We start from the raw sequence: 18,545 nt of genomic DNA, 5'->3' as shown, positions 1-18,545 counted from the left end.
CAAAGAAGAAAACTACATAATGATAAAAGGATCACTCCAAGAAGAAGATATAACAATTATAAATATTTATGCACCCTACATAGGAGCACCACAATATGTAAGACAAATGCTAACAGTATGAAAGGGGAAATTAACAATAGCACAATAAGAGTGGGAGACTTTAATATCCCACTCACACCTATGGATAGATCAACCAAACAGAAAATTTACAAGGAAACACAAACGTTAAATGATACAATAGACCACTTAGAGCTAATTTATATCTAAAGGACATTTCACCACAAAACAATGAATTTCAACTTTTTCTCAAGTGCACAGAGAACCTTCTCCAGGATAGATCACATTCTGGGCCATAAATCTAGCCTTGGTAAATTCACAAAAATTGAAATCATTCCAAGCATCTTTTCTGATCACAATGCAGTAAGATTAGATCTCAATTACAGGAGAAAAACTATTAAAAACTCCAACATATGGAGGCTGAACAACACGCTGCTGAATAACCAACAAATCATAGAAGAAATCAAAAAAGAAATCAAAGTACGCATAGAAAAGAATGAAAATGAAAACACAATAATCCAAATGATATGGGACATTGTAAAAGCCGTGCTAAGGGGAAGGTTCAAAGCAATACAGGCATACCTCAAGAAACAAGAAAAAGTCAATTAAATAACTTAACTCTACACCTAAAGCAACTAGAAAAGGAAGAAATGAAGAATCCCAGGGTGAGTAGAAGGAAAGAAATCTTAAAAATTAGGGCAGAAATAAATGCAAAAGAAACAAAAAAGACCATAACAAAAATCAGCAAAGCCAAAAGCTGGTTCTTTGAAAAGGTAAATAAAATTGACAGACCACTAGCCAGACTCATCAAGAAACAAATGGAGATAAACAAAATCAGTAAAATTGGAAATGAAAATGGAGAGATCAGAACAGACAACACAGAAATACAAAGGATCATCAGAGACTACTATCAGCAATTATATGGCGATAAAATGGACAACTTGGAAGAAATGGACAAATTCTCAGAAAATTACAACTTTCCAAAACTAAACCAGGAAGAAATAGAAAATTTCCAGCAAATAAAACCCCAGGTCCAGACGGCTTCACAGCTGAATTCTACCGAAAATTTAGAGAAGAGCTAATACCTATCCTACTCAAACTCTTCCAGAAAATTTCAGACAAAGGTAAACTTCCAAATTCATTCTATGAGGCCACCATCACCCTAATACCAAAACCTGACAAAGATGCCACAAACAAACAGAACTACCGGCGAATATCACTAATGAACATAGATGCAAAAATCCTTAACAAAATTCTAGCAATCAGAATCCAACAACACATTTAAAAGAGCAAACATCATGACCAAGTGGGCTTTATGCCAGGGATACAATGATTCTTCAATATCAAGAAATCAATCAATGTAATACACCACATTAACAAACTGAAAATAAAAACGATATGATTATCTCAATAGATGCAGAGAAATCCTTTGACAAAATTCAACATCCATTTATGGTAAAAAAAAAAAAAAAACCCTCCAGAATGCGGTAATAGAGGGAATATTCCTCAACATAATAAAAATTATATATGACAAACCCACAGCAAGCATTATCCTCAATGGTGAAAAATTGAACGTGTTTCCCCTAAAGTCAGGAACAAGAAAAGAGTGCCACTCTCACCACTATTCACCATAGTTTTGGAACTTTTGGCTATAGCAATCAGAGCAGAAAAAGACATAAAAGAAATCCAAATTGGAAAAGAAGTAAAACTCTCACTGTTTTCAGATGAAATGATCCTCTACAAAGTTAGTTGAGTTCACTCGCTCAGTCGTGTCCAACTCTTTCCGACCCCATGAATCACAGCACGCCACGACTCCCTGTCCATTACCAATTCCCGGAGTTCACTCAAACTCACGTCCATCGAGTCGGTGATGCCATCCAGCCATCTCATTTTCTGTCGTCCCCGTCTCCTCCCATCCCCAATTCTTCCTAGCATCTGACCCTTTTCCAGTGAGTCAATTCGACGCATTAGGTGGCCAAAGTATTGGAGTTTCAGCTTTAGCATCACTCCTTCCAATGAACACCCAGGATTGATCTCTTTTAGAATGGACTGGTTGGATCTCCTTGCTGTCCAAGGGACTCTCAAGAGTCTTCTCCAGCACCACAGTTCAAAAGCATCAATTCTTCGGTGATCAACTTTCTTCACAATCTAACTCTCACATCCATACATGACCACAGGAAAATCCATAGCCTTGACTAGACGGACCTTGGTTGGCAAAGTAATGTCTCTGCTTTCTAATATGCTATCTAGGTTGGTCATAACTTTCCTTCCAAGGAGTAAGTGTCCTTTAATTTCATGGCTGCAATCAGCATCTGCAGTGATTTTGGAGCCCCAAAAAATAAAGTCTGACACTGTTTCCACTGTTTCCCCATCTATTTCCCATGAAGTGATGGGACCAGATGCCATGATCTTTGTTTTCTGAATGTTGAGCTTCAAGCCAACCTTTTCACTCTCCTCTTTCACTTTCACCAAGAGGCTTTTGAGTTCTTCTTCACTTTCTGCCATAAGAGTGGTGTCATCTGCATATCTGAGGTTTCTCCCAGCAATCTTGATTCCAGCTTGTGCTTCTTCCAGCCCAGCATTCCTCATGATGTACTCTGCATATAAGTTAAATAATCAGGGTGACAATACACAACCTTGACGTACTTCTTTTCCTATTTGGAACCAGTCTGTTCCATGTCCAGTTCTAACTGCTGCATCCTGACCTGCATACAGGTTTCTCAAGAGGCAGGTCAGGTGGTCTGGGATTCCCATCTCTTTCAGAATGTTCCACAGTTTATTGTGATCCACACAGTCAAAGAATTTGGCATAGTCAATGAAGCAGAAATAGATGGTTTTCTGGAACTCTCTTGTTTTCTCCATGATCCAGCCGATGTTGGCAATTTGATCTCTGGTGCCTCTGCCTTTTCTAAAACCTGCATGAACGTCTGGGAGTTCATGGTTCACATACTGCTGAAGCCTGGCTTGGAGAATTTTGAGCATGACTTTACTAGCGTGTGAGATGAGTGCAATTGTGCAGTAGTTTGAGCATTCTTTGGCATTCCCTTTCTTTGGGATTGGAATGAAGACTGACTTTTTCAGTCCTGTGGCCACTGCTGAGTTTTCCAAATTTGCTGGCATATTGAGTGCAGCACTTTCACAGCACCATCTTTCAGGATTTGAAATAGCTCAACTGGAATTCCATCACCTCCACTAGCTCTGTTCATAGTGATGCTCTCTAAGGTACACTTGATTTCACATTCCTTGATGTCTGGCTCCAGGTGAGTGATCACGCCATCGTGATTATCTTCGTCATGAAGATTTTTTTGTACAGTTCTTCTGTGTATTCTTGCCACCTCTTCTTAATATAATCTGCTTCTGTTACGTCCACACCATTTCTGTCCTTTATCGAGCCCATCTTTGCATGAAATTGTCCCTTGATATCTCTAATTTTCTTGGAAAGATCTCTTGTTTTTCGTATTCTGTTGTTTTTCTCTATTTCTTTTCACTGTCCGCTGAGGAAGGCTTTCTAATCTATCCTTGCTATTCTTTGGAACTCTGCATTCAGATGCTTATATCTTTCCTTTTCTCCTTTGCTTTTCGCTTCTCTTGTTTTCACAGCTGTTTGTAAGGCCTCCTCAGACAGCCATTTTGCTTTTTTGCATTTCTTTTCCATGGGGATTGTCTTGGTCCCTGTCTCCTGTACAATGTCATGAACCTCTGTCCAGAGTTCATCAGGCACTCTATCACATCTAGACCCTTAAATCTATTTCTCACTTTCACTGTATAATCATAAGGGATTTGATTTAGGTCATATCTGAATGGTCTAGTGGTTTGCCCTACTTTCTTCAATTTAAGTCTGAATTTGGCAATAAGGATTTCATGATTTGAGCCACAGTCAGCTCCTGGTCTTGTTTTTGCTAACTGTATACAGCTTCTCCATCTTTGGCTGCAAAGAATATAATCAATCTGATTTCGCTGTTGAAAATCTGGTGATGTCCATGTGTAGAATCTCCTCTGGAGTTGTTGGAAGAGGGTGTTTGCTATGACCAGTGCGTTCTCTTGGCAAAACTCTATTAGCCTTTGCCCCGCTTCATTTCGTGCTCCAAGGCCAAATTTGCCTTGTACTCCAGGTGTTTCTTGACTTCCTACTTTTGCATTCCAGTCCCCTATAATGAAAAGGACATCTTTTTTGGGTGTTAGTTCTAAAAGGTCTTGTAGGTCTCAGCATTACTGTTTGGGAACCCTAAAGACTCTACCAGAAAATTACTAGAGCTAATCAATGAATATATTAAAGTTTCAAGATATAAAATCAACACACAGAAATCCGTTGCATTGCTATACACTAATAATGAGAAAATAGAAAGAGAAATTAAGGAAAAAAATCCATTCACTGTTGCAATGAAAAGTATAAAATACTTAGGAATATATCTACCTAAAGAAACAAAAGACCTATATATAGAAAACTATAAAACACTGGTGAAAGAAATCAGAGAGGATACTAATAGATGGAGAAGTATACCATGTTCATGAATTGGAAGAATAAATATTGTGAAAATGAATATATTATCCAAAGTAATTTATCGGCTCAATGCAATCCTTATCAAGATACCAATGTTATTTTTCACATAGCTAGAACAAATAATTTCACAATTTGTATGGAAATACATAAAGCCTTGAATAGCCAAAGCAATCTTGAGAAAGAAGAATGAAACTGGGGGAATCAACCTGCCAGATTTCCGTCTCTGCTACAAAGCCACAATCATCAAGAGAGCATGGTACTGGAAAAAAGACAGAAATATAGATCAATGGAACAAATTAGAAAGCCCAGAGACAAATCCATGCACCTATGAACGCCTTATCTTTGACAAAAGAGGCAAGAATATACAATGGAGAAAAGACAATCTCTTCAACAATTGGTGTTGGGAAAACTGGTCAGCCACTTGTAAAAGAATGAAACTAGAACACTCATTAACACCATACACAAAAATAAACTCAAAATGGATTAAAGATCTAAATGTAAGACCAGAAACTATAAAACTCCTAGAGGAGAACATAGGCAAGACACTCTGACATAAATCACAGCAGGATACTCCATGACCCACCTCCCAGAATATTGGAAAGAAAACCAAAAAATAAACAAATGAGACTGAATTAAAATCAAAATCTTCTGCACAGCAAAGAAAACTATAAGCAAGGTGACAGACAGCCTTCAGAATGGGAGAAAATAATAGCAAATGAAGCAACTGACAAAGAATTAAACTCAAAAATATACAAGCAGCACCTGCAGCTCAATTCCAGAAAAATAAATGACCCAATCAAAAAATGGGCCAAAGAACTAAACAGACATTTCTCCAAAGAAGACATACAGATGGCTAAAAAACACATGAAAAGATGCTCAACATCACTTATAATCAGAGAAATGCAAATCAAAACCACAATGAGATACCATTTCACACCAGTCAGAATGGCTGCTATCCAAAATTCTACAAGCAATAAATGCTGGAGAGGGTGTGAAGAAAAGGGAACCCTTTTACCCTGCTGGTGGGAATGCAAACTAGTACAACCACTATGGAGAACATGTGGAGATTCCTTAAAAAACTGGAAATAAAACTGCCATACAACCCAGCCTTTGCACTCCTGGGCATACACACCGAGGAAACCAGAATTGAAAGAGACACATGTACTCCAATGTTCATTGTAGCCCTGTTTATAATAGCCAGGACAGGGAAACAACCTAGATGTCCATCTGCAGACGAATGGATAAGAAAGCTGTGGTACATATACACAATGGAATATTACTCAGCAATTAAAAAGAATACATTTGAATCAGTTCTAATAATGTGGATGAAACTGGAGCCTATTATACAGAGTGAAGTAAGCCAGAAAGAAATACAGCAATATAGTATACTAACACATATATATGGAATTTAGAAAAATGATAACTAACCCTATATATGAGAGAGCAAAAGAGACACAGATGTATAGAACAGTCTTTTGGATTCTGTGGTAGAGGGCGAGGGTGGGATGATTTGGGAGCATGGCACTGAAACATGCATATTATCATATGTGATACGAATTGTGTGTCCAGGTTCAATGTATGATACAGGATGCTCGGGGCTGGTGCACTGGGATGACCCAGAGGGATGGAATGCAAAGGGAGGTGGGAGGGGTGTTCAAGATGGGGAACATATGTTCACCCAGGGCAAATTCATGTCAGTATATGGCAAAACCAATACAATAATGTAAAGTAGTTAGCCTCCAATTAAAGTAAATAATTTAAATAAAAAGTTGTGGCATATATACACATTGGAATGTTACTCAGTGATAACAGGGAATGTGTTTGAGTTAGTTCTAATGAGGTGGATGAACCTAGAACCTACTATACAGAGTGAAGTGAGTTAGAAAGAGAAAGATAAATACTGTACTCTAACACATATATATGGAATTTTGGAAAATGATACTGAAGAATTTATTTACAAGGCAAAATGGAGAAATAGAGGGAATAGACTTATGTACCTGCGGAGAAAGGACGAGAGGGTGAGATGTATGGAAAGAGTAACATGTAAACTTACATTACCATATGTAAAATAGATAGCCATCAGAAATTTTCTGTATGGCTCAGGAAACTCAAGCATGGGCTCGGTGTCAACCTACTGGGGTGGGATGGGGAGGGAGATGGGGAGATTTTCAAAAGAGAGGGGATATATGTATATTTATGGCTGATTCGTGTTGAGGTTTGTCAGAAAACAGCAAAATTCTGTAAAGCAATTACCATTCAATTAAAAAATATATAAATTTGAAAAAATAGGGGGATCCAAAATGCAGTACTTGGGTTCAATCTCAAAAACAACAGAATGATTTCTGTTCGTTTCCAAGGCAAATCATTCAGTATCACTGTAATCCACTTATATCCTCCAACCAATAATGCTGGAGAAGCTGAAGTGAATGGTCCTACGAAGACCTACAAGTTATTCTAGAACTAACATGCAAAAAAGATGTCCTTTTCATTATAGGGGACTAGAATGCAAAAGTAGGAAGTCAAGAAACACCTGGAGTAACAGGTAAATTTAGCTTTGGAGTACAGAATTAACTAACAGAATTTTCTCAAGAGAATGCACTGGTCATAGAAAACACCCTCTTCCAACAACACAAGAGAAGACTCTACAAATGGACACCACCAGATGGTCAATTCCAAAATCATACTAGATGATTTTCTTTGCATCCAAAGATGGAGAAGCTCTATACAGTCAGCAAAATCAAGACCTGGAACTGACTGTGGTTCAGATCATGAAATCCTTTTTTCCAAATTTGGACTTAAATTGAAGAAAGTATGGAAAACCACTAGACCATTCAGGTATAACCTAAATCAAATCTCTTATGACTATACAGTGGAAGTGTCAAATAGATTCAAGGGTTTAGAACTGATAGAGTGACTGAAGATCTGTGGATGAAGGTTCATGACGTGTACAGAAGGCAGTGATCAAGACTATCCTCAAGAAAAAGAAATGCAGAAAGGCAATTTTTTTGTCTGAGGAGGCCTTACAAGCAGCTATGAAAAGAAGAAAAGTGAAAGGCACAGGAGAAAAGGAAAGATGTACCCATTTGAATTCAGAGTTCCAAAGAATAGCAAGGACAGACAATAAACCTTCCTGAGTGGCCAATGCAAAGAAATAGAGGGCAACAATAGAATGGGAAAGACTAGAGATTTCTTCAAGAATATTAGAGATATCATAGGAACTTCTCAGGCAAAGATGGGCACAACAAAAGGCAGAAATGGTATTGACTTAACAGAAGCAGAAGATATTTAGAAGAGGTGGCAAGAACACACAGAAGAACTATACAAAAAATATCTTCATGACCCAGATAATCACGATGGTGTGATTACTCACCTAGAGCCAGACATACTGGAATTCAAACTCAAGTGGATCTTAGGAAGCATCACTATGAACAACGCTATAGAGGTGATGGAATTCCAGTTGAGCTATTTCAAATCCTAAAAGATGATGGTGTGAAAGTGTTGCACTCAATAATAGGTCAGCAAATTTGGAAATCTCAGCAGTGGCCACAGGACTTAGAAAGATCAGCTTTCATTCTAATTCCTAAGAAAGGCAAGGCCAAATAATATGCAGATTATATCATGAGAAATGTCAGGTTGGAGCACAAGCTGGAATCAAGATTGCTGGGAGAAATATCAATAACCTCAGATATTCAGATGATACCACCCTTACGGCAGAAAGTGAAGAAGAACTAAAGAGCCTCTATATTATGAAAGTAAAAGAGGAGAGTGAAAAAGCAGGCTTAAAACTCAACATTCAGAAAACTAAGATCATAGCATCTGTTCCCATCACTTCATGGAAAATAGATGGGGAAACAGTGGAAAATGTGACAGACTTTATTTTTTTTTGGGGGGGGGTGTCCAAAATCACTGCAGATTGTGATTTCAGCCATGAAATTAAAAGACATTTGCTCCTTGGAATAAAAGTTATGACCAACCTAGATGGCATATTAAAAAGCATGAACACCCAGGATCGATCTCCCTTAGAATGGACTGGTTGGATCTCCTTGTGGTACAAGGGACTCTCAGGAGTCTTCTCCAACACCACAGTTCAAAAACATCAATTCTTCGGCGATCAGCTTTCTTCACAGTCCAACTCTCACATCCACGTCCATACAATTTCTGTCCTTTATCGAGTCCATCTTTGCATGAAATGTTCCCTTGGTATCTCTAATTTTCTTGAAGAGATGCCTTATCTTTCCTATTCTGTTGTTTTCCTCTATTTCTCTGCAAGGAGTTCCAAGCAGTCCATTCTAAAGGAGAGCAGTCCTGGGTGTTCATTGGAAGGACTGATGCTAAAGCTGAAACTCCAATATTTTGGCCACCTCATGTGAAGAGTTGACTCACTGGAAAAGACTCTGATGCTGGGAGTGATTGGGGGCAGGAGGAAAAAGGGACGACAGAGAATGAGATAGCTGGATGGCATCACCAACTCGATGGACATGAGTTTCAGTGAACCCCGGGAGTTGGTGATGGACAGGGAGGCCTGGTGTGTTGTGTGATTCATGGGGTCGCAAAGAGTCAGACACGACTGAGTGACTGGCCGGAACTGAATGATTAATTAGGAGAAGGCAATGGCAACCCAGTCCAGTACTCTTGCCTGGAAAACCCCATGGGTGGAGGAGCCTGGTAGGCTGAAGTCCATGGGTTCGCTAAGAATCAGACACGACTGAGCCACTTCACCTTCACTTTCACTTTCATGTATTGGAGAAGCAAATGGCAACCCACTCCAGTATTCTTGCTTGGAGAATCCCAGGGACGGGAAGCCTGATGGGCTGCCGTCTATGGGGTCACACAGAGTTGGACACGACTGAAGCCACTTAGCAGCAGCAGCAATAATTAATGATAGTGACCAGTCATCAACCACAAGCCATCTTTGCTGAAACGTGCTTTGCAAATATTTTGTTATGGTTATTATTTTTATTATCGTAACAGATTTTTTTAACAGCAGGTGTTTTTACCCATTTTATCATCTGTTCTTTAAGGGATTTTGCATGCTGTTACCATAGCTATGGAATTCTTTTAGACCGAGACCTAAAATAATTTCTCCAAAATTTTCTTATAGAAGTGTTATGGTTTTAGTTTTAATTTGTTGTATATTTACTATTTAAATAGCGTATTTTATAGTTATTAAACTTGACTCAGTTTTATAGATATATGTTATATTCTATTCTGTTCCATTGATCTATTTGAAACAAATAGCACAGACTTGATTAATTTTGCTTTATCATAGTTCTAAAAATAAGAGTTTCTTTGTATTTCATCTTTAATCTTCTTTTGAAAGGTTGTTTTCATTATTCTAGATTTTTAAGTTACAATAAGATTTCTAAAATTAATTTGTCAATTTCTACCAAAGCATCTGCTAGGATTTTGATTGGGATTGTATAGAATATATAAACAGCTGGGAAAGGAATTACATTCCTTAATCTTCTGACCTATGGATCTGGTTCTATTCAGTTCAGTTCAGTCGCTCAGTCGTGTCCGACTCTTTGCGACCCCATGGACTGCAGCACGCCAGGCATCCCTGTCTATTACCAACTCCCAGAGTTCACTCAAACTCATGTCCATTGAGTCAGTGATGCCATCCAACCAACTCATCCTCTTTCATCCTTTTCTTCTCCCATTTTCAATCTTTCCCAGCATCAGGGTCTTTTCAAATGAGTCAGCACTTCGCATCAGGTGGCCAAAGTACTGGAGTTTCAGCTTCAACATCACTCCTTCCAATCAACATTTAGGATGGACTGGTTGGATCTCCTTGCAGTCCAGGGGACTCTCAAGAGTCTTCTCCAAAACCACATTTCAAAAGCATCAATTTTTTGGCACTCAGCTTTCTTTATATTCCAACTCTCACATTCATAACATGACTACTGGTAAAACCATAGCCTTCACTAGATGGACCTTTGTTGGCAAAGTAACGTGTCTGCTTTTTAATATTCTATCTAGGTTGGTCACATGATGCTACAGCTGACTCATTTGAAAAGACCCTGATGCTGGGAAAGGTTGAGGGCAGGAGGCAAAGGGGACGACAGAGGATGAGAAGGTTGGATGGCATCACTGAATCAATGGACATGGGTTTGGGTGAACTCTGGGAGTTAGTGATGGACAGGGAGGCCTGGAATGCTGCGGTTCATGGGGATGCAAAGAGTCAGATATGACTGAGTGACTGAACTGAACTGAACTGAATTAATTTGATCATAACTTTTCTTCCAAGGAGTAAGCATCTTTTTATGGATCTGGTAGATCTCTCATTTACTTAGGTCTTCCTTAATTTCTTCCAGCAATGTTTCATAATTTTCAGAGTACAGGTCTTTTATGACTTTGATCAGATTCAATCCTGTTTACTTCATAATTTTAATGCTGCTGTTATTTTCTAAATGCTATATTCTGGAGGACTTCATTGATTTACTGACTGTCCAACTTGCTTCAATTTTGTCAAATATTAAAATTCTTATATGTAAATTGAAATATAAACAAATTTTTAGTGCTTTTCATTCCTGAAATTTTTCCTCCTCAGTAAGAACCTGTTTTCTAGTATGTCTTATCCTTTCTTTATATAGAACTTTGTATGTTTAGATCATTTGTACGTTTCACCCTAACAGTAGGAAATAGCATTTGAATTAGAGTATACATGTACATGAGCTTCCCACGTGGCTTTAGTGGTAAGGAATCACCTACCAGTGCAGGAGACATAGAAGACATGAGATCCTGGGGTCAGGAAGATCCCTTGCAGAAGGCAATGGCAACCCACTCCGGTATTCTTACCTGGAAAATTCTATGGACAGTGGAGTCTAGCAGGCTACACTCCATGGGTTGCAAAGAGTTGGACATGACTGAAGCAACTTACCACACAGATATACATATAAAAGTCTTTCCAAGTGATACTAGTGGTAAAGAAGCATCTGCCAATGCATGAGGTGTAAGAGATGCAGGTTCTATCTGTGGGTCAGGAAAGGATCGCCCTGGAGGAGTGTATGGGAACCTACTCCAGTGTTCTTGCCTGGAGGATACCATGGACAGATTAGCCTGGTGAGTTACAGTCGATAAGGTCACAAAGAGTCAGACCCAACTGAAGAAACTTAGCATGCACACATGCATGTGCATATGTTTGTGTAAGGTGACACAATAAATATACTGTGTATTTAATTCCCCAAACACCCTTTTATATCTTGGTGATTTGGTGCATGCTACTTCCTTGCGTGAATTCCTTCCCTCCAAATGCTGTCCCACCTGATATATTCTTGCATATTCTTCACAGCCAGTGCCCACTCCTTGAAGCCATCCACCATGGCCCTGGCAATCCATCTGTGCCCCCAGATCATTTTGTCACTTTTGCAGTACTTAAAATAGTAGTTCTCAACTGTGGCTGGAAAGTTGAAACACTGGGGTTGCTTTTCAGTTTTCCCCACTCCACTTATTGAAGATGTCTTTTCTCTGTTGTATAATCTTGCTTCCTTTATTAAAGATAAGAGGCTATTCAGATAAGATCAGATCAGATCAGTCGCTCAGTAGTGTCCGACTCTCCGCGACCCCATGAATCACAGTACGCCAGGCCTCCCTGTCCATCATCAACTCCCGGAGCTCACTCAAACTCATGTCCACAGAGTCGGTGATGCCATCCAGCCATCTCATTCTCCGTTGTCCCCTTCTCCTCCCGCCCACAACCTTTCCCAGCATCAGAGTCTTTTCCAGTGAGTCAACTCGTCGCATGAGGTGGCCAAAGTATTGCAGTTTCAGCTTTAGCATCAGTCCCTCCAATGAACATCCAGGATTGATCTCATTTAGAATGGACTGGTTGGATCTCCTTGCAGTATAAGGGACTCTCAAGAGTCTTCTCCAACACCACAGTTCAAAAGCATCGATTCTTCGGCGATCAGCCTTCTTCACAGTCCAACTCTCACATCCATACATGACCACAGGAAAAACCATTGCCCTGACTAGACGGACCTTGGTTGGCAAAGTAATGTCTCTGCTTTTTAATATATTATCAAGGTTGGTCATAGCTTTCCTTCCAAGGAGCAAGCGTCTTTTAATTTCATGGCTGCAATCAGCATCTGCAGTGATTTTGGAGCCCCAAAAAATAAAGTCTGACACTGTTTCCACTGTTTTCCCATCTATTTCCCATGAAGTGATGGGACCAGATGCCATGATCTTTGTTTTCTGAATGTTGAGCTTCAAGCCAACCTTTTCACTCTCCTCTTTCACTTTCATCAAGAGGCTTTTGAGTTCCTCTTCACTTTCTGCCATAAGGGTAGTGTCATCTGCATATCTGAGGTTATTATTATTTCTCCCAACAATCTTGATTCCAGCTTGTGCTTCTTCCAGGCCAACGTTCCTCATGATGTACTCTGCATATAAGTTAAATAAGCAAGGTGACAATATACAACCTTGACGTACAACTTTTCCTATTTGGAACCAGTCTGATGTTCCATGTCCAGTTCTAACTGTTGCTTCCTGACCTGCATACAGGTTTCTCAAGAGGCAGGTCAGGTGGTCTGGGATTCCCATCTCTTTCAGAATGTTTCACAGTTTATTGTGATCCACACAGTCAAAGACTTTGGCATAGTCAATGAAGCAGAAATAGATGTGTTTCTGAAACTCTCTTGCTTTCTCCATGATCCAGCGTATGTTGGCAATTTGATCTCTGGTGCCTCTGCCTTTTCTAAAACCTGCTTGAACATCTGGGAGTTCACGGTTTACATACTGCTGAAGCCTGGCTTGGAGAATTTTGAGCATGACTTTGCTAGCGTGTGAGATGAGGGCAATTGTGCGGTAGTTTGAGCATTCTTTGGCTTTGCCTTTCTTTGGGATTGCAATGAAGACTGACCTCTTCCAGTTCTGTGGCCACTGCTGAGTTTTCCAAATCTGCTGGCATATTGAGTGCAGCACTTTCACAGCATCATCTTTCAAGACTTGAAATAGCTCAACTGGAATTCCATCACCTCCACTAGCTTTGTGCGTAGTGATGCTTTCTAAGGCCCACTTGACTTCACATTCCAAGATGTCTGGCTCTAGGTCAGTGATCACGTTATCGTGACTATCTTGGTCGTGAAGATCTTTTTTGTACAGTTCTTCTGTGTATTCCTGCCACCTCTTCTTAATATTTTCTGCTTCTGTTAGGTCCATACCATTTCTGTCCTTTATTGAGCCCATCGTTGCATGAAATGTTCCCTTGGAATCTCTAATTTTCTTGAAGAGGTCTCTTGTCTTTCCCATTTTGTTGTTTTTCTCTATTTCTTTGCATTGATCACTGAGGAAGTCTTTCTTATCTCTCCTTGCTACTCTTTAGAACTCTGCATTCAGATGTTTATATCTTTCCTTTTCTCCTTTGCTTTTCGCCTCTCTTCTTTTCACAACTGTTTGTAAGGCCTCCTCAGACAGCTATTTCGTTCTTTTGCATTTCTTTTCCATGGAGATGGTCTTGGTCCCTGTCTCCTGTACAATGTCACGAACCTCCGTCCAGAGTTCATCAGGCACTCTATCTATCAGATCTAGTCCCTTAAATCTATTTCTCACTTCCACTGTATAATCATAAGGGATTTGACTGAGGTCATATCTGAACGGTCTAGTGGTTTTCCCTACTTTCTTCAATTTAAGTCTGAATTTCGCAATAAGGAGTTCATGATCTGAGCCACAGTCAGCTCCTGGGCTTGTTTTTGCTAACTGTATACAGCTTCTCCATCTTTGTTTGCAAAGAATATAATCAATCTGATTTCAGTGTTGACCATCTGGTGATGTCCATGTGTAGAGTCTTCTCTTGTGTTGTTGGAAGAGGGTGTTTGCTATGACCAGTGAGTTCTCTTGGCAAAACTCTATTAGCCTTTGCCCTGCTTCATTCCGTGCTTCAAGGCCAAATTTGCCTTGTACTCCAGGTGTTTCTTGACTTCCTACTTTTGCATTCCAGTCCCCTATAATGAAAAGGACATCTTTTTTGGGTGTTAGTTCTAAAAGGTCTTGTAGGTCTTCATAGAACCGATTAACTTCGGCTTCTTCAGCATTACTGGTTGGGGCATAGGCCTGGATTACTGTAGTATTGAATGGTTTGCCTTGGAAACGAACAGAAATCATTCTGTCTTTTTTAAGATTGCATCCAAGTACTGCATTTCAGACTCTTTTGTTGACCATGATGGCTACTCCATTTCTTCTAAGGCATTCCTGCGCACAGTAGTAGATATAATGGTCATCCGAGTTAAATTCACCCATTCCAGTCCATTTTAATTCACTGATTCCTAGAATGTCGACGTTCACTCTTGCCATGTCCTGTTTGACCACTTCCAATGTGCCTTGATTCATGGACCTAACATTCCAGGTTCCTATGCAATATTGCTCTTTACAGCACCGGACCTTGCTTCTATCACTGGTCACATCCACCACTGGGTATTGGTTTTGCTTTTGCTCCATCCCTTTATTCTTCTATAGTTATTTCTCCACTGAGCTCCAGTAGTATACTGGGCACCTACCGACATGGGGAATTCCTCATTCAGTGTCCTATCATTTTGCCCTTTGATACTGTTCATGGGGTTCTCAAGGCAAGTATACTGAAGTGGTTTGCCATTCCCTTCTCCAGTGGACCACATTCGGCTGTGGTCCATGTGATCAGATCGGCTAGTTTCCTGTGATTATGATTTCAGTGCTATTACAAATAGTATTTCTCTAATAATAAGCGACATTGAGCATCTTTTCTTGTGTTTGTTGGCCATCTGTATGTCTCCTTTAGAGAAATGCCTGTTTAGTTCTTCTGCTCATGTTTTGATTGGGTCATTTATTTTTCTGATATTGAGCTGTATGAGCTACTTGTATATTTTGAAGATTAATCCTTTGTCAGTTGCTTCATTTGCAATTATTTTCTCTCATTCTGAGGTTGTCTTTTCACCTTATTTATAATTTTCTTTGGTGTGAAAAAGACTTTACATTTCATTAGGTAACATTTGTTTAGTTGTATTTTTATTTCCAACATTCTAGGAGGTGAATCAAAGGACCTTGCTGTGATTTGTGTCAAAGAGCATTCTGCCTGTATTTTGCTCTAAGAATTTTATAGTTTCTGGCTTTATATTTAGGTCTTTAATCTATTTTGAGTTCTTTGTGTCTGCATGTGTATGATGTTAGGAGGTGTTCTAAATTCATTCTTTTACATGTATCTGTCCAGTTTTCCACTCACCACTTATTGAAGACCTTGTCTTTATTGTAAATAATATTGCCTTTTTTGTCAAAGATATGATACTATTATAAATCTTTTTTATTTCAGTGTCTAATTTGTTGCTAATGCATGCATATGAAATTGAATTTTTCATGATTTTGTATCCTGCCATCTTACTAATCCAACATATTAAGTATAATATATGATAGGTGTGTGTGTGTGTATAGATTCCTTCAGCTATACTACATTGATGCTGTTACACTTTGAGAAGAAAAGAATATTTGCCCATTTATATCTTATTTTTCTTGATTTGTTGCACTGGCTAGAACCTCCTTGTGCTATTCTTAGTCTTAGCAGGGTATGATGCATTATTTCATCATTGAACATGGTATTGTTCTACTCATTGAGATAATATATTTCGTCTTTACACTTTGTACTATTGTGGGTTACATTAATCAGTTTCTAAGTACAAGGCAAACCTTACATTTTTTCTCTTTAAAAATCCTCTGAGTTTCTAAGTGTTTTCTTAGAAGGATTTTTAGTCAAATTTCACTTATATGATATATAATAGAAATATTCAGATTATATGTTTATTGGATGAGGTTTGGCAGTTTGTTTCATTCAAGGAATTTGTCCATCTCCAATTTGTGGAATGTGTTAATATAAAGCTTTTCATTACATTCCATTAGTGTACCTTTAATATATTTTTAATCTTAGTGTTGTTGCCTCATTTATTATTGATATTGGTGCTTTCTGTCCTTTCTATTTTGATCCTAAGCAGTATGGCTAGAGAATTATCCATTTTCTTGATTTTTTAAAAATAATTAATATTTTCTCATTGATAGCCTCTATTATCCCTTCTTTCTGTTTTTTAATATTTGTAAATTCCTTCCTTCTACTTACTGAAGATATATTTTGTTCTTTTTTTATTCTGATAAAATAGAAGCTGAGGTCATTGACTTGATATATTTCTTATTTATACCATACACATTTAATTCTATAAATTTTCTTCAAGAATTTCTTCAACAATACCCAACACATTTCACACATTTCTGTGTGTTTCTCCATTTGATTTTTCTCCCCCTTGGTCTAATGAGCTGTTTAAAAGTATGTTAATTTGTTTTTAATATTTGGAGACATTGTATAAATCATTACATTACTGATTCCCAAATGAATCTCTTTATAGTCAGAGAATAACAAACGTGTGTGTGTGTGTGTGTGTTTACTTTTGGCTATGCTGGTACTTTGTGTTGTGTGGGCTTTTCTCTAGTTGTGGCAAGTAGGGGCTACTATCCAGTTGTGGTGCACAGGTTTCTCATTGCAATGACTTCTCTTGTTGTGGAGCATGGACTCCAGGGTGTGTGGTCTCCAGTAGTTGCAGTACATGGACTCAGTAGTTGTGACTCTCAAACTTTAGAACACAGGCTAGATAGTTGTGGCACATGTGTCTAGTTGCTCTGCAGCATGTGGGATCTTCCCAGATCAGCAATCAAACCCGAGCCTCCTGCCTTGGCAAGTGGACTCTTTACCACTAAGACCATGGATTCCTCTCTTTCTTTCTTTCTTTACGTAGATCAGAGTTTCTAAATAAAAATTTTTATTTACCCCTGAAGAATTATTTAGAATCATTGAGAAGGTAGGTTTGCTGGTGAATAATTATTTTGGGTCTGCACATTTCTTCATTCTCCTTCACTTTTAAAGAATAATTTTGCTGGTTTTAGATTTTATATGATATAGAACTATTCAAGTATCAGTAGTTGTGTATCTGTTTTCAGTTTGGGTTGTTATATACTGAGGTATGTAATTTCTGGATCATATTCCATGGGCCAGTCTAGGTTTGTGCTGTGTGCTCACATACTCAGTCATGTCCAATTCGTTGAGACATCATGTACTATAGCCTTCCATGATCTGATGTCCATGGAATTTTCCAGGCAAGAATACTGGAGAAGGTTTCCATTTCCTACTCTGGGGGATCTTCCCGACCCGGGATTGAACCTGCATTTCTTGGGTCTCCTGCATGTGCAGGTGGATTCTTTATCACTGCACAACCTGGGGAACCCAATGCTTACTTTTTAAGAACTTTTTTTTTTCTCTCAAGTTTTATGGGGTATAACTGAAAAATAAAATTTATATATTTAAATAGCAAACTATAATAATTTGACATATATAATTAAGTTAGCTAGCATTTACATTTATGAGGAACTGCCAACCAATTTAGTTGTCATCATTTTATAAGGGTTTCACTTTCCCTACATACTTGTCAGTTCTTGTTATAGTCTTCAATTCTTTTTATCTATTTTTTTAAATTATTGGAGTACAGTTGATTTACAATGTTGTATTAGCTTTAGATGTACAACAAAGTAGATTAGTTACATATATATCCACTATTTTGCAAATTCTTTTCCCATATAGGTTATTCTAGAATGTTGAATAATGTTTCCTGTCATATACAGTAGGTCCTTATCAGTTATCTATTTTACATGTAGTAGTGTGTATATGTTAATCCCAGTCTCGTAATTTGTCACTTCTCCCCACGTTTCCACTTCGGTAAATGTTTTATTTCAAGATCTGTGAGTCTGTTTCTTTTTGGAAATAAGTTCCTTCATGCCATGTTTTTATTAGATTCTACATATAAGTACATATTCTATGAAGACCTAGAAGATCTTCTAGAACTAACACCCAGAAAAGATGTCATTTTCATTATACGGGACTGGAATGAAAAAGTAGGAAGTCAAGAGATGCCTGGAGTAACAGGAAAATTTGGCCTTGGAGTACAAAACAAAGCTGGTCAAAGGCTAACAGAGTTTTGCCAAGAGG

Source organism: Moschus berezovskii, chromosome 21 (genome assembly GCF_049115385.1).
Source record: "Moschus berezovskii isolate FMDL1 chromosome 21, NW_MosBer_1.0, whole genome shotgun sequence".
Lineage (NCBI taxonomy): Eukaryota > Metazoa > Chordata > Mammalia > Artiodactyla > Moschidae > Moschus > Moschus berezovskii.
This window is presented reverse-complemented; position numbering follows the sequence as displayed.